The 14,422-nt window shown below is 47.3% G+C and overlaps 1 protein-coding gene and 1 long non-coding RNA gene across 3 annotated transcripts in view; both read left to right on the top strand.

Moving 5' to 3' along the window:
- The first annotated feature begins 23 nt into the window (after positions 1-23).
- On the top strand, positions 24-9,856 carry LOC147650756 (uncharacterized). The gene is made up of 4 exons (XR_015275665.1): positions 24-88; positions 982-1,100; positions 4,680-4,803; positions 9,420-9,856. It is a non-coding gene; the product is annotated as an uncharacterized LOC147650756 (long non-coding RNA).
- A 3,951-nt stretch (positions 9,857-13,807) lies between these two features.
- ZNF592 (zinc finger protein 592) overlaps positions 13,808-14,422 on the top strand; it is a 37,268-nt gene continuing 36,653 nt past the window's right edge. The window contains exon 1 of one of the 2 annotated variants that reach the window (XM_023934375.2): positions 13,808-14,414. The gene's annotated coding sequence lies outside the window, so the exon portion shown is untranslated. The remainder of the gene's footprint in view (positions 14,415-14,422) is intronic. The other variant, XM_023934374.2, reaches the window with a different exon arrangement.

The following is a 14,422-nucleotide window of genomic DNA, read 5'->3' as shown; positions in this document are numbered from 1 at the left end:
TTTATTTTCCCTCTAATTGCCAGGGTGTAACTTGATATTGATCTGCTGGGGTTTCATGCTTCCAGCTTGAGCTTCTAGGGTCTTCTAGGTGAGCGTTGTTTCTTTTTTTAGGTAACTTAAAATACTGAAGTTTGGGTTTAGAAGGCAGATCAAGTGACTAGATAAGATGAAATGATGTCAGGTGAAATGTGTAGATGAAAAAGTCCTCATTCATTGTGATTTGTCCATCAACTTTGTAAGTGTGGCTTGGTGGGCTCCTGTCTTGGTGCCAACCACAGCACTTGTCCCTGTTGTTAGTTCTTCTGCTCCTCCAAGGAGACCCTGCAGCCAAGTCCAGGAGAACCACCACATTCCCATGGTGGTTTATTCCCTGAGATGATGATTTGTCATGTCTGGGAACTTGCTGAATTGCAAAGGTGGACTTTGTGTCCCAGGCCTCAGCTGGAGTCATTGTAGGGGGGGATGGAAATATAGATCCTTCATCTCCACCTTTTCATGTGAAATCCAAACTCCCTCATGGTGGTTAAACTGTTTAGTGCCAGTAAATTTTCCTGGAAATCTATGTTTCCATCTCCCAGCATCCAGGACAGACAAGACATCCCAAGATTGCCATGTGTCTCTTAGCCACGTCCTTTCCAATCTGCACCTTGGGCTCCACAGCCCACTGGGCCACCTGCAAGTGTGGGAAGGGAGGAGCAGAAAAAGTGGGATCAAGACATCAGCTCCAGTTTACATTCTCTTTCTTCCTCCTTATCTTCCACACCATTGCCCTCCACTTCCTCTGTTTCTGGGTCAGTCTGTGCCCAGAGGCTACAAACAGCGCTTAGAATCATTTTTGTAGGTAGTACAGGTGTTTTCCTTCTCCCAAGTCTTTAAAAAGCACCAAGTGAACATTTAAAACAATGTCTGACAAAAATAGCAGTACCTAAATATTCAATAATTTTATTTTTAGATGGATGCCCTTCTTTTTCTCTCTGCTAGGGCAGATGTGTTGAAAAGAAGGACCTTGGACAACAGCCTGATATGTTCTGCTGCAGAATTCATTTGGGATGCAGTTCTCAGCTCATTTGCTGAGGTTTGGCAGTTCCTGACAAAAAAAGGCAAGTGTACCCAAAAGGATTAAGAAAACAAGGCAGTGAAAATCAGAGCAATCATGGAATCTTGGAAATCATTTCAGTCTGTTACTGGAAAACCCTGGGCCCAGGTGTAGTCAAGAGGTGTGTTATATGAGCGCTGGCAGATCCACCCAGCCTGGCACCCTTCTGTTGGCAGCGGATTCCTAAAGGTTTGTTGTCAGTTGGCATTTTTGTGATTGAAGGAAGGAAAAGGTGGATTTGTCTGACATCAGCCACATGCCAGCCTCAACCAAAAAAAGAAACACAAGACAAATCCTTCATTTCAGGAGTAATTTCTGGGGGGGGAAAAATTCAGTGTGGGGCAATGTCGAGTAATTTCATTTACCAGCTCACTTAACTCCTTCCATCTTTTTGGAACAAATCCTCTCCCTCACAGGAGTAAATCTGAATTTACTCTTCAGAAACTGGTAGGTTCTCCTTATTTTCCCTGTTAAGAGGTTTTCCATGATGTACAGAACCTGCCAGATCATTTCCTACTCCACATTACAGGGCAGAGTGTAGGGTCCTGTTGATGGAATATGCTTGCAGTGTAATAAAACATATAGAGGGACATGCAGGGAAATTGCAAGATTCAACAATATAGTTTTGATATTTCCCTAGTTTTTGGAAGTAGCTTCTCATACAGGCAGGAGAGATCCCAAAGGCATTCAGGGGCTGTTCACTCCCAGGGAAGGAAGGAGCTTCCCAAAGGGCAGGTTATCGTGTTCTCTAGAAGTTAATGCTTCCTTTTGTGTGGACAAGGAGTGAAGAGGATGATCTTGTGAGCTGATACAATACAGGAATCACCTGTTCTCTGAAATGCTGAGGGTTGCTGTCATAAGCTGAGGATCACTGGAAGTCAACTTGCTCTGAGCACAACAGGACCATCCACAAGGCAGTAACAGGAGACACAGGCTCAGTAGTTGTGAGGAGGGAACTGTTAAATGCAGGTGCTGCTCTCACAGCCAGTGAGTCACAGACAGCCTTTATCCATCATGTTTTGCACATGGAGACATCCACAGCTCTGCTCTCCTCTCTCCCAGTGCTGGCAACTGTCCTGCTTCCAGCAGAACATTGGATCATGTCCCTCCCAAGCAACACTGTGGTTGTGCTACCAGAATACTCCCAGAAGAGTGCTTGTGTTCTGAGTGATTCTGAGCACCAAACTGGGAGTTTCAGGACTGTTTCAGTGAAATATCCCTGCTCCCCGTCCAAGGAGCAAACAAGGACATTGGTTCAGCTTAGCTGGTTTCAAAACTTACAAAACTAAACTCATGGCAGGGCAAGAGAATAAGGGAAAAGTGGTAAAACAGTTCATTTGAAAATGTCAGATGGCTCAGATTCAGTTCTTCCAGGCCTCCCCATCAGGTGGATGATTCAGGAATGAAACCAGGAGCACAGTTAGAAACAAAAGGGGTGAGTGAAGCCATCCCCTGTCAAACTAATAAACCCAAGATGACTCATAAGGAGATTCACACTGCCGACCTTCATTCGGGCACCTCTGCAGAGACCTGGGGCACCTCTTTGGAAAGCAGAGGCAGGAGCAGGTCTGGTGTCATGGTGAAGCTTGCAGACCACGATTTTCTTGTTAATGGTGAGAAATTATTGATAGCACAGACTTTTCATGTTGTCCCAGAGTTCTGTCCTCTATCACAGATTATTTCAATGACTGCTTTGCCATTGTTACTAATCTCTTGAAATTAGGTCTGTAACATCATGTGACAGTGAAGAGAAAAACACATCATCAAAAAAAAGGCTCCTTGAAGTGCTTGAAGTTTCTTATCTTCACAGTTTGGATAACCTTTTTCATAACAAGCAACAATTTCAGATCTTGGTCATATCACCCCCTCAAAGAGATAGAAGACACACTTTGAAATTACAGACCAGACTTTGTGCGCAGGAGAAGAACTGACACGGTGTCACACAGCAAGGAAGAACTAATGTCTCTTTGATAAATCTGTCTTCCCTAAGTTGGGTTTTCTTGCCACAGTGTCAGGAATAGTTGATGAGACAGACGTGTTATTAAGTGGTAAAAATAAACAGATGGAAGAGACAAGTGAGAGATTTCAGCTATGACTTTCCAGAATGTTTCAGCAGTGAATAACCACCTCAATTCCATTCCCTACCAGAGAAGAAAAATAGGCAGTAGTTACTCAAGGACTGCGTGGTTGGAGCAATGGGGCACCCACAGGTCCCTGGTTCCCACCTGCCCTCAAGGCATGTGAGATGGGGCAGTTTGGGGTCCCAGAGAGGGGTGCTGGTCCTGACCTGCTGCTCCTCCAGACTCAAAATCACCACTGTGGAGAGCGTTGGTGCCTGACCACGTGAGGACTGACTGCCTTGGGTCCTCCTGGGAATTGGAACCTATTTTTGAGACCAAACCCCTATATCATCCCTCTTCTCTCACTCTCCCTCCCTCTTCCACAGAAGAGGGGTCTCACTCCTTCCCTCTGTGGAGGATGCAGCAGTTTGGCCAAGGCTGTGCTCCTGACAACGGAAAGGGCAGAGCACAAGCAGGCTGAGGATATAGCCACTGCAAGAGATCCTCACTCTGACAGAAGGACATTGAGAGGCTGGAGCATATCCAGAGCTAGGAGCAGAGCTGGGGAAGAGGCTGGAGCACCAGGAGCAGCTGAGGGAGCTGGTGGGGCTCAGCCCAGAGAAAAGAAGGCTCAGAGGGACCTTCTTGTGCTCCATGACTCCCTGACAGGAGGGTGCAGACAGGTGGGGGTTGAGCACTTCTCTCATGATACAAGGGATAGGATGAGAGAAAACTGACTCAAGTTGTACCAGGGGAAGTTCAGATTGGATACTGGGGAAAAGTTCTTCACAGAAAAAGTGGTCAGGCATTGGCACAGGTTGCCCAGGGCAGTGGTGGAGTCACCATCCCTGGAAGTGTTCAAAAAAACATGTGGGTGTGGCACTTGAGGACATGCTTTAGTGATGGTCCTGGCAGCTGGACTCAATGACCTTAGAGGGCTTCTCCAACCTTAATAGTTCCATGTCCTATGATTCTGTAAGATGTTTCATGCCCTGGGAATGTGACGGTAGAGCACCAGCTCCTGCAAATGTGACACTGAAATAGGGTCAAGTGGCAGTGTTGTAAGTGTGGGGGAGCTGATCTTGGTGTCTGGGGCCCTCACCACAGCAGGGCACAACACAAAATCCCATTTTCCAAAGAGCTGATTGTCAAGTGATGTTGTTCCCAGACCTGGCTCATGCCCAGGCTATTGGTCATTGCTGGAAGAACAGAGGGTGGCTTCTGCTGTGTCACTGCAGCCACCTATCAGCCTGCCTGCTTTATCCTTCTGTGTCATTTCATATCAATTATAAAATATTAAACCAGATAAATACCTCTAACCTTTCTGGATGATAAGAAAAGATATCGTTCAGCCTCCTAAAATGTCTTGTTTTCGCTGGAAAATGCTAATGGGATTATTTAAAGGTTATTTCAGCCTCCTTTCAATTCTGGAGACGTGGCAATACAATCACGATGCCCTTTGTTTATGCCTTTTTAATGACTGCTTTTACCTTCAGGTATTTGAGTCTTCTGCATCTTTTCAGGTGATCCTTTGGGAAATCCTTGGACTGCTTTTTTGTGGAAACTTCCTGAGGAATGTAAATGTGCCTGTGATTTTAGAGGTCTGGAGGAGAGCTGGGGTGGTGGAGCACTCTGGCAGTCTGGGAAGTGTTTGATGTGCTTGTTTTGATGTCCTTGTGTATTTTGCAGTGCAAGGGTCAGGAGCTGCACCCACAGGTCCTGCATTGTGTCTGTGCAGCAGTGCTTGCAGCAGTGAGCACCAGTGCACCCCTGGGGCACTGCTCTTGCCCTTCCCTCGAGACCCCTGCCCGTGAGCCTGTGCCAGGCTGCACTCAGGAGAAGCTCAGTTCCCTGGATCGTGGATGCTTTTCACTCTGTCGTGGTTTGACACTGGCCAATTGCCAGACACCCATGAAAGTCCTTCACTTTTCTTGTTACAGAGAGTTGGGCAGATGACAGGGAAAGAAAATTAACAAAGGGCTCATAAGTTGAGATAAGGACTGGCAGAAAAAACACTCTAAAGTCAAAACAGGTTCAAATTTAAAGGTATAAAATAAATTAATTATGAGCAATCAGAAGAGGATAATGAGACGTAAAATAAGCTTTTGAAACACCTTTTCTCCTCCCAGCCCCTCCCTCTTTCCCACCAACAAAACAGGGAGACAAGGAGTGGGAATTTTGGTCAGTTTGCTACTTGAGATCTTTTGTTAGCTCAGGGAGAGGAGTCTTGTCTCTGTTATGCTGTGGGGCTCCTCCCATGGGCAGTCAGTCTTCCCAAGACTGCTGTGGCAAGGGTCACTTGACCACAGGGTGCAGTCCTCTAAGGCCAGGCTGCTTTAGTTTGGAAGCAAGAGCCCTCTATCTTTGGAAGTAGAGGCCTTCTCTCTTTCTTTGGGCTTCTCACTAGATCACAGCTTTCTCTGGCATCCACCTGCCTTGGTGTGAGCACTTTTCCCACGGGCTGTGAGTGGATCTCTGCATCCCCTGTGCATTTCATGCATTACAGGGACAGTTTGTTTTAATATAGTCCTCAGCATGGCCTGCAGAGGAATCTTTGCTCCAATGTTCAAAGCACCTCCTCCCCTTCCTTTTTCCCACTGACCTTGGTGCTGCCATGTTGTTTTCCCTCACTTCTTCTCTGACTACAAGAAAAACTTGCTGGTAGGTACCATTGCCAACAAGTTCCACCAATTCAAAGCTTCTTGCAGGATTTCGCAGCGTTGAGAGGTCGATCTCATTGGGTTTTGTGTTGGGGAGTCACTCCCCGCATTTTTGCTGCCAGCCATGCGGCCCTGTCACCATTACACTTCCACTGTTTAATGCCTCTCTTGATGCAGGGCGCTGGGAGGAGAAGCCACTGCTGCTGGCCCTGCCCTTGTGCCCAAGGTGCAGCTGCCCAGGGGTGGCCAGGCGGGCAAAGCTCACCACAAGCTGCACAGAAATGGCAGCAGCCGTGGCACGTCACTGCACCCAGCAGGGATGTCTCGCCACCCTGGAAAAAAACTGCTTTGATTTTCTTCTTAAATATGTCATCACAGAGGAATTACCAGCCTCTCTAATTGGCCCAGTAGCATGTCAGTCTTCAGAGCCATCAGAGACTGGCTCCATTGGACACATTCCTATGGTGGAAGCTTCTAGCAGTCTCTCACAGAAGCCACCCTAATGACCCTCCCCCACTACCAGAAACCGGGCTGTGCCAAATCAACACACACTCCATGACAAAAAGTCCCTATTTAATGCTCATCCATTGCCATGATTTAGCATCAGCTCAGTCAGCCCATCTCAACTCCTCCTGTAGGACATTCAGAAGCACATCACACCCCCCTAGCACATCAGCAAATTCCAGTGGCTTCCTTCAGGCCACTTCAGTGGCTGGAACAGAAAGACTGTCCAAGGCACACGAGGTCCCTGTGCCATGGGCAGAAGTGCAGAAGCTCTTTCTGAGGTCCTCGTGTGATGTGTGTCCTTCTCAAGGAACATGACATACAGCAGCAGGACCAGAGGAAATGGCCTCAAGTTGCTCCAGGGGAGGTTTAGGTTGGACATTAGGAGACATTTCTTCACTGGACATTCTATGACATGGCAAGGTGCTCCAGGAGAAGATGACAAATGCTACCTGCCAAAGAGCCTATTTCTTTTATTACCTGCTTCCTTCCTACCTCAACTTACTTACCTACCTGGAGGCTATAATTTTTTCCTGTGTATCTCATTGTAATTTTATTCTTTGACTTCATCAATGCTTTAACAAGCCTTACTTAGCCCTTTCATAGGAAGAGATTTTATGATCCACAATGCAATAAGGCTGCTTATTCATTCCTGGCTCCTCTCCACTATTTTTCCTCACAGGAAATGCTGCTGTTTCCCGCTAGGCTGCAATGAGAGTGCTGAGCGCATTTCTCTGCCGTGCTGGCATGAGTCAATATGAGTTCAACCTTTGGAAAATTGTTTCTTGAAGGCCAGAGACATTTGTTTGTCCTACAGTTAAACATCTTTCGCTGACACATCAGAGCCACCCCAGCCCATCGCTCAGTGTCCTGAGTGACAGCCCAGCTTAACTGAGGCGCCATGTATGCCTAACAGGATAAAAAAGGACATGAAAATGCTCTAATGGGGTCAAAGGAGGCCCACAATGGAAAAATTCATTTTTGGATGACTTTCGACTGTGCTATTACAGAGCTTTCTAAGCACAGTCCATCATGATTTTAAGGCACAAAAAGAATTTTCTTCTTAACAAATCTTACAATTGTTTTTTTTTTTTTTTTTCTTTCCTGAAAAGCCCATTTGTCAACTCCCCCCCATAGTTTCCTGTCTTTTTCCCTTTCTCTCAAAGCTTGGTTTGAACAAAAAGTATTCAGTAGCCTGCACTTCTTATGATACCCTGTGCACTGATGGGGCGTGGAGCAAGCTGGTCTAGTGGAAGGTGTCCCTACCCATAACAGCAGGTGGAGCAAAATGACCCTCAAGGTCCTTCCCACACAAACCATTCTGGGATTCTATGACTTTATAACTTTTAGGAAATTGATATTGCATCTAATACTGCTTCTCAGGAGCTGCAGCCTCACAAAATGTGGCTGACAGCTGTGACTTCTCTAAGGGAGTCATTCCTGCTGATTAATTCCAGCCAGTGGGCATGGAATTGTGTCCTGTGTGGCACCAGTATGGGCTGCCCCATTGGGCAGAGGATGCAGAACTAGAGGTGATACAAGGGCCAAAGGAAAGGTGGGAATGAGAGGCTACACAGGAGGGAGAAAAGATGCAGGAGGCACAGGAGATGCAGGAGGAAGAGGAGGTGCAGGTGAAATAGGTGGAGGAAGAAGTGATGCAGGAGAGACAGGACATGTAGCTGAAACTGCATCGACTTGTCTGCATTTACCCCCCCACAGTAGATACGGGGGGCTGTGCCCTCAGGTGTGAAACAATGCAAGACACAAAGTTGAAGGCAAAACATTTGTGTTAACAAAATTGAAACCAAATTGAAAAATAAGCAGTTTTTCCAAGGTGCTGGCCTTTCCCTTGACTGGGAGCTCAGTGGAAGGATTACCCAGGGAGTGAGAGCAGCAGAGTGCCCTGGAGCACACCCTGATTTGCTCAGGAGACATGCACTGGGACACCACGCAGGTGGATCCCAGCTCCTGATCTAAACGCATTAGTATGCCACTAGTATGACATTAATATGGCAGGGTGGAAGTCAAACACAGGGGATTTTTTTGGCCTCACCTGTGGGATTCCTAGAAACTTGAAGGTTTGGAGAGCAAGAAGAAAAATCTTCTCGTTCCTAGTTATCCTCTTGTCCCTAGTTATGGACAAAAGCCTCTGGCTCAGACTGGGAACAGTTTAAAATCCAGCACCTCGGTGCAGCTTGTGGGATAAAGTCTCAGCATTTGCCTCTCTGCCTGGGGCTGGACCCACCCCACTCATATCCAGCTGCACATTAAATTGCTCAGATGCCTCACAGTCCCCTGTGACCTTTTCACTATGCCATGGGGAAGGGCAGCAAGGCTCCTTGTGAGCACATGGAAAACTGCCAGAGGTCATTTCAACAACCAGAAGCATACCAAAGGGTATTTAAGTGTGTAAGGGCCAGGGCAGAAGTGGTACGGTTGGGGGTGTGGGGGGAGAGGGGCTGTGCACCAGAAGCCCTTGTTTCTGAGCTATTTTATCCTTACTCTAGTAGTGGAATTAGCCTCTGTACACTATCCCTTTCTTCTGGGGCTGTGTTGCCTTTAATCCTTGTTTAACATCTGGGAACACGTTCATATATTCTCCTAAATGCCTCTCCTAGCTGCATGAGATAATTTGAAGCAGAAGAATTTAATCTATTGACCTCTTCTTTCCTACCTTACTTTAAACATTGTCACATTGGCTGCCTATTCCTCCTATTGGGAAAAACATCCCACTCTTCCCTCAGCTACACCTGGACCATGTACTGACCTTATGCCAGCATCTACAGTCCTATCCCTGTGGCAGCGGCCTCAGGGAGACAGAGAGTTACATTGTCCCACCCCAAACCCCTTGAGAAGGGTGGCCCAGGTGTTCTGATTGGGTTTGAGTCCCTGAGGGGTTCTCCCTTGGTGTGCTTCTACTGGTCCCTGACCCTGAACTCCACCCTCAAAGGTGGAAACCCTTAAGAATTCTGTCCCTCAAAACCCCCTGCTGTGCCTCTGTTCGGGGCTCTCTGTTCTGGACCTGACTTTGTTCCCATATGAATAAATGGTTTCATGAACTGGGAGCCCGTCTCATTGGTGTTTGATGCTGGTCCCCAGAATCCTGCTGCTTCCCTGGACGAGATCCTGAGGTTGCTGACTGCAACATATGGTGAGAGAATGTGTGGCATCCAGTGAAGCAAGAGAACAGCAGGACCCGGCTCCATGGACACCTCGTAAGTCCCCGGCTGATGGCTTGAGAGCCGGTGAGACCCCCGCCTTGGAAAGGAGGACTCGAGAGTACCTGGCAGGAAGGCTGGGTTGGGAGTGCCTCGAGCATGGGGAAGAAAAGGGCTTACGGAGGTGTGGGAGCCGAGACCAGACACTGGGACAAACACCTTACATCACCCAACGAGACGTATTATGGACGATATTAACACTATGGACGATTATATTAACATTATGGACGATTATCCCCTGCTGTGCCTCTGTTCGGGACTCTCTGTTCTGGACCCGGGTTTGTTTCCATGCTGAATAAATGGTTTCATGAACCGGGAGTCCATCTCGTTGGTGTTTGATGCTGGTCCCCAGAATCCTGCTGCTTCCCTGGACGAGATCCTGAGGTTGCTGACTGCAACATATCCCTATTCTTGTGAGTGTGCAAAACAACTTCTTGAGCTTTCTTGGGGAAGCTTCTCAAGATACAGCACTGATATTGCTTGGAGTGTGCTACTTGCATTTTAAGACAGAGAACCCTTATGGAATTATTTTTCCTGCAATTTTCTCAAGCTTTGAATAAAATTTTTGCAAGGTTCAGGAGTTTCCAGGAGCAATGTGGGCTGTGGCTAGATGCTGCTGGTCCCTCTATGCCAGCAGCTCTCCCTCCAGCTGGATCCCATACCTCAGTCCTCATTTTTTCCCACACAACCACTTGTCAGACTATGTGTAAGCTGAACTTGAATCCTGGGGGAAGTTCTGGGCCCCTCATGACAAGAAAGATGTTGAGGGGCTGGAGCACTTCCAGAGAAGGGGATGGAGCTGGAGAGGGGCTGGAGCACCAGGAGCAGCTGAGGGACCTGGGCTGGCTCAGCCTGGAGAAAAGGAGGCTCAGGAGGGACCTTCTGGCTCTGCACAGCTCCCTGGCAGGAGGGGCCACCCAGGTGGGGCTCTGCTCCCAGGACAAGAAGAAATGGCTTCAAGTTGCATTAGGGAAGGTTTAGGATGAATATTAAGGAAATTTTCTTCACTGAAATGATGTTCAGGCACTGGATCAGCTGCCCAGAGCAGTGGTGGAGTCCCCATCCCTGTAGGGATTTAAACCACAAAGTGAATGTGGCACCTGGGGACATGGTTTAGTGGTGAGCATGGCAGTGCTGCATTAAATGTTGGGCTCAATGATCTCAGAGGGCTTTTCCAGCCAAAATGAGTCTATGATTGTATGATGACAGATGATTCAAAGTTTAATTTCTTCCCTGAAGAGGTTTACAAGCCTGGATCAGTTCTGTCTGGTTCACAGAGCTGTCCCACTGCCATCACATGGGGCAAATGGAGGAACAAAGGCAAGAACAGCTCAAGCCCTTGTCATCCTGGGAAATGTATGGGGAAACCATGGCATTCCCCAGCCACTGCAGACCCAGGACCAGACCCAACACTGCAGCCACAGGAGACATTGCTTCATCAGAAGAGAATCTTGAGAAGGTTCTCTTGCCATAGGCTGGAGTGTGGGAGTGAGTCTGTTCAGAGGCAGCTGGAGAAGGAGAGGGGTCACAGTGAATCCCACTCATGCTCAGCAGTCACGAGGAGCCCCTCGAGGGGTCACATCAGCTCTACTTGGGCCGAGCAACACAAAGGGCTCTGCTGCCAGCACAGAGGACTGCACACAGGGTCCTTGCTTGCCCAGACCTTGGAGTGTGTCCATACTGCCTGGGAGCCTGCAGTTCTCATGGGTGAAGAAAACTGGCTGTCTGGAAGTTATTCTCCCGGTCTTCTGGTTGAGCAGTAGAACGGGTTTGGTATTGCACCAGAAAATGCTGATAGAGGCAACATGCATCCTTGGCATTTCAGCAGGGTTTGATGCAACCTCCCTGCAGGAAATCCATCTATCCCATCATGTCTCCAACTGGGAATCCACCAAATTCCAACAAACGTGATTCAGACGTGTCAGTGTATGAAACAGTCCTTCTCTATTGGGATTTTGCCACATTATGGTTCTTATTCCTGTTCCCAGCTCACTGGGATACATAGCTTTGTTCTTTTAGATTTCGCTCAGGAATTTAAGGTCAGGGTTCCATCACTGCAAGAGAGTATCACAACCACTACAGGTTGTGCTGAGGGAGCATGGATGTGGAGTAGAGGCAGGTTTTCCCATATTTATTGTGGATCAGTGGCTGTACAGACAGGTCTTCATTGAAGAGATGCATAGGCTCATCAATATTTGTGTCAAAGAAAAAGACAGAAAAAACAGTTTGAGGAAATGAAGAGGGCAGGCCCTGGGAGTGAGCAAGACCAAAAAGCCAGAGTGATAGGTGCAAATGGTTTTAAAGGTATGCAGAAGACATCTATGTAATTAATTACCCTGATTTAAGTTACACCTCTCTTTTTTTTTTTTTTCCCTGTGTGTGTAGATAACACCAAGGGCTACGCTGTTATCTTAGAAGAATGTTTGTGTCTGGGGATTCATACTCACCCTGCCAAAAACAAATCTTCCCCAGAGTTTCTGAAACATTAATTATAGTTTTGTAACATGCAAGTTTTGCAAACAGCTCAAGGTAATTCACTATAACATAGACCTCTGGCAGAAACAAATGAATTGCTGATGTGAAAACTGACAGTTGCTTAGACATGAATGCTCAAGACTTTGTGATGTTTGTTACCGAAAATAAAATGGGTCTCACTGTCCTTGCCAGCCTGACTGCCTCCATACACTTTTCAACACACTAGCACCTGGGAAGAACCATTTCCTCCAGCTAAAAAACAAGCACCAACAACTCCAAGCAGATTAAGAATTGAATATTAAGGTCTTACACATAGTTGGACATAGCTTAAGAGTATTTCATCCAATGACTTCCTTCTCTGAGGTGCCACCGGTGGGTCCCACCAATGTTGCTCCCTGCTCCTCCCAAGTGCGGAGTGCTGCTCTCTACATCTCCTCAGATCAACAGCTTTTGTCTTTTCCACATCAAATCACAGAATCCCAGACTTGTTTGGCTTGGAAGGAAACTTAAAGCTCATCCTATTCCACACCCCTGCTATGGACAGGGACACCTTCTACTAGATCAGGGCGCTCCAAGACCTGTCCAGCCTTGGATACTTCCAGGGTAGGGGATTACACAACCTTTACAAAACAAGCCTAAAGGGACAAATTTGAACTTTAAAAGAAATACAAAGAGGAGGAAGATGTCTTGCCTCCAAATTTGTCAAATCACTACACTGGACTAAAAATAAGAAAAGGAATGTGATTTTTAGGTGGCACTGAAAGACACAGACTCTTCTTAGAGCATTTTGTGTATCTGCTTTCTTGAGGAAGGGACCCCAGCAACTCCAGGGCTGTCTCTACTCCTTGACCATCTGAGGGATGGAGCTACATTCCCACTGGCATTACATTTCTTAATTCTCACAAGCCTTCAAATCACCACAGCTTTCCAGCAAGCTACAACTTGTTCAGGACTGTGACAGCTCTTAGTAAATTGTGTAACAATGACATCTCTCTTACTAGATACAATTTAGAGGTTTTCATAGACATGTGCTAAAATTACAGGTAACAGTTGCAATTTTGAAAATGTTTTCTTTTTGTGACTCCCTCTGTCCTTCTGGTCGTTTTTGGAAACTGGCTATTGCCTCCAAAAGGAGAAAAGTGATGACACTGATTCAGAAATCAAGGATGTGAAGCTACATGTGTCAGTTAGAAGAAAAGATTTTTTCTGCCCATGATGACAAAGAAAAAAATAATTATTTAACTAGATGAGAAACAAATGTAGTATGAGCAATGCTGTAGGCCTGGTACTGGGGGTAGATGGTTAAAATGTCAGTTCATGGGAAGACAACCTCAAGAAATACTGTTTATTTATTACGATAGGAGTGGTCATCTCCTGAGGTCATCTGGTCCAGCCTCGAGCTGGGCCAGTTAATGCTGACTGCTCAGAAAATCCTGACTGCTTTTGAACACCTCCAAGGATGGAGACTCCAAAGCCTCCCTGGGCAACCTGTGCCAGCCTGCGGCTACCATCACAGGGAAAAAGTATTTCCTGGTGTGTATCAGCATGTGCCCATGGCCTCCAGTCCTTCCACTGGGAAGAACTTGGCTCCTTCCGCTCTGCACCCTCCCTGCAGGTACTTGCAGACATTGATGAGCCCTCCCTGAGTCTGCTCTTTCATAGGATGAACAGTCCCACCTCTCTCAGCCTTTCTTTACAGGGGAGGTGCTTCAACCACTTCATCATCCCCATGGCCCTTTGCTGGAGTCTCTCCAGTATGTCCATGTCTCTCTTGTGCTGAGGAGCCAATGAGATGATTCTCCACATGGGTGGAGAACAAACAATATCCACCACCCTCTCCTCATCCCCTGAACTTGCCATAGAATCGGTTTGGCTTGAGAAGGGCCTTAAAGTTCATCCTGCTCCAGACCCTGCTTGGGCAGGGACACCTTCCACTAGCCCAGGTTGCTTCAAGCCCCATCCAACCTGGCCTTGGACACCTCCAGTGATGGGGCAGGCACAGCTTCTCTGGACAAACAAGAAGGCCTCACTACCCTCACAGGGAAGAATGTCTCCCTTAACCTCTAATCTAAATCCACCGTTCTAGTAATTTTGATTCAGAAGGCATCAGGTTATCAGGCCCTTTGTAACCTGTGCTGACAGATCCCAGACATCTCCTTGTCCTCGCGGTGTTTGGAATTGTCTCCAGGGGTTACTGGTTCTGTCACCTTCCCAGGGATCAGAGTCAGGCTCACCTGCCTGGAGCTCCACACATCTTCTCTCGCGCCTTCATGCGAGATCAGTGAGTCCACCAATGTCATTGTGAGCAAACCTCATCACGGTGGGTGCGGGACACAGCGAGGAAGGAGCTGAGGACACGGAGCGGGCAATGCAAGGGGAGCCGTTCTCGGGGCAGGGTTTGGTGAGGAA

This window comes from Cyanistes caeruleus, chromosome 13, assembly GCF_971803275.1.
Source record: "Cyanistes caeruleus chromosome 13, bCyaCae1.hap1.1, whole genome shotgun sequence".
NCBI classification, from domain to species: Eukaryota; Metazoa; Chordata; class Aves; order Passeriformes; family Paridae; genus Cyanistes; species Cyanistes caeruleus.
The sequence above is the reverse complement of the archived record's forward strand: the minus strand, read 5'-3'. Positions and strand labels throughout refer to the sequence as shown.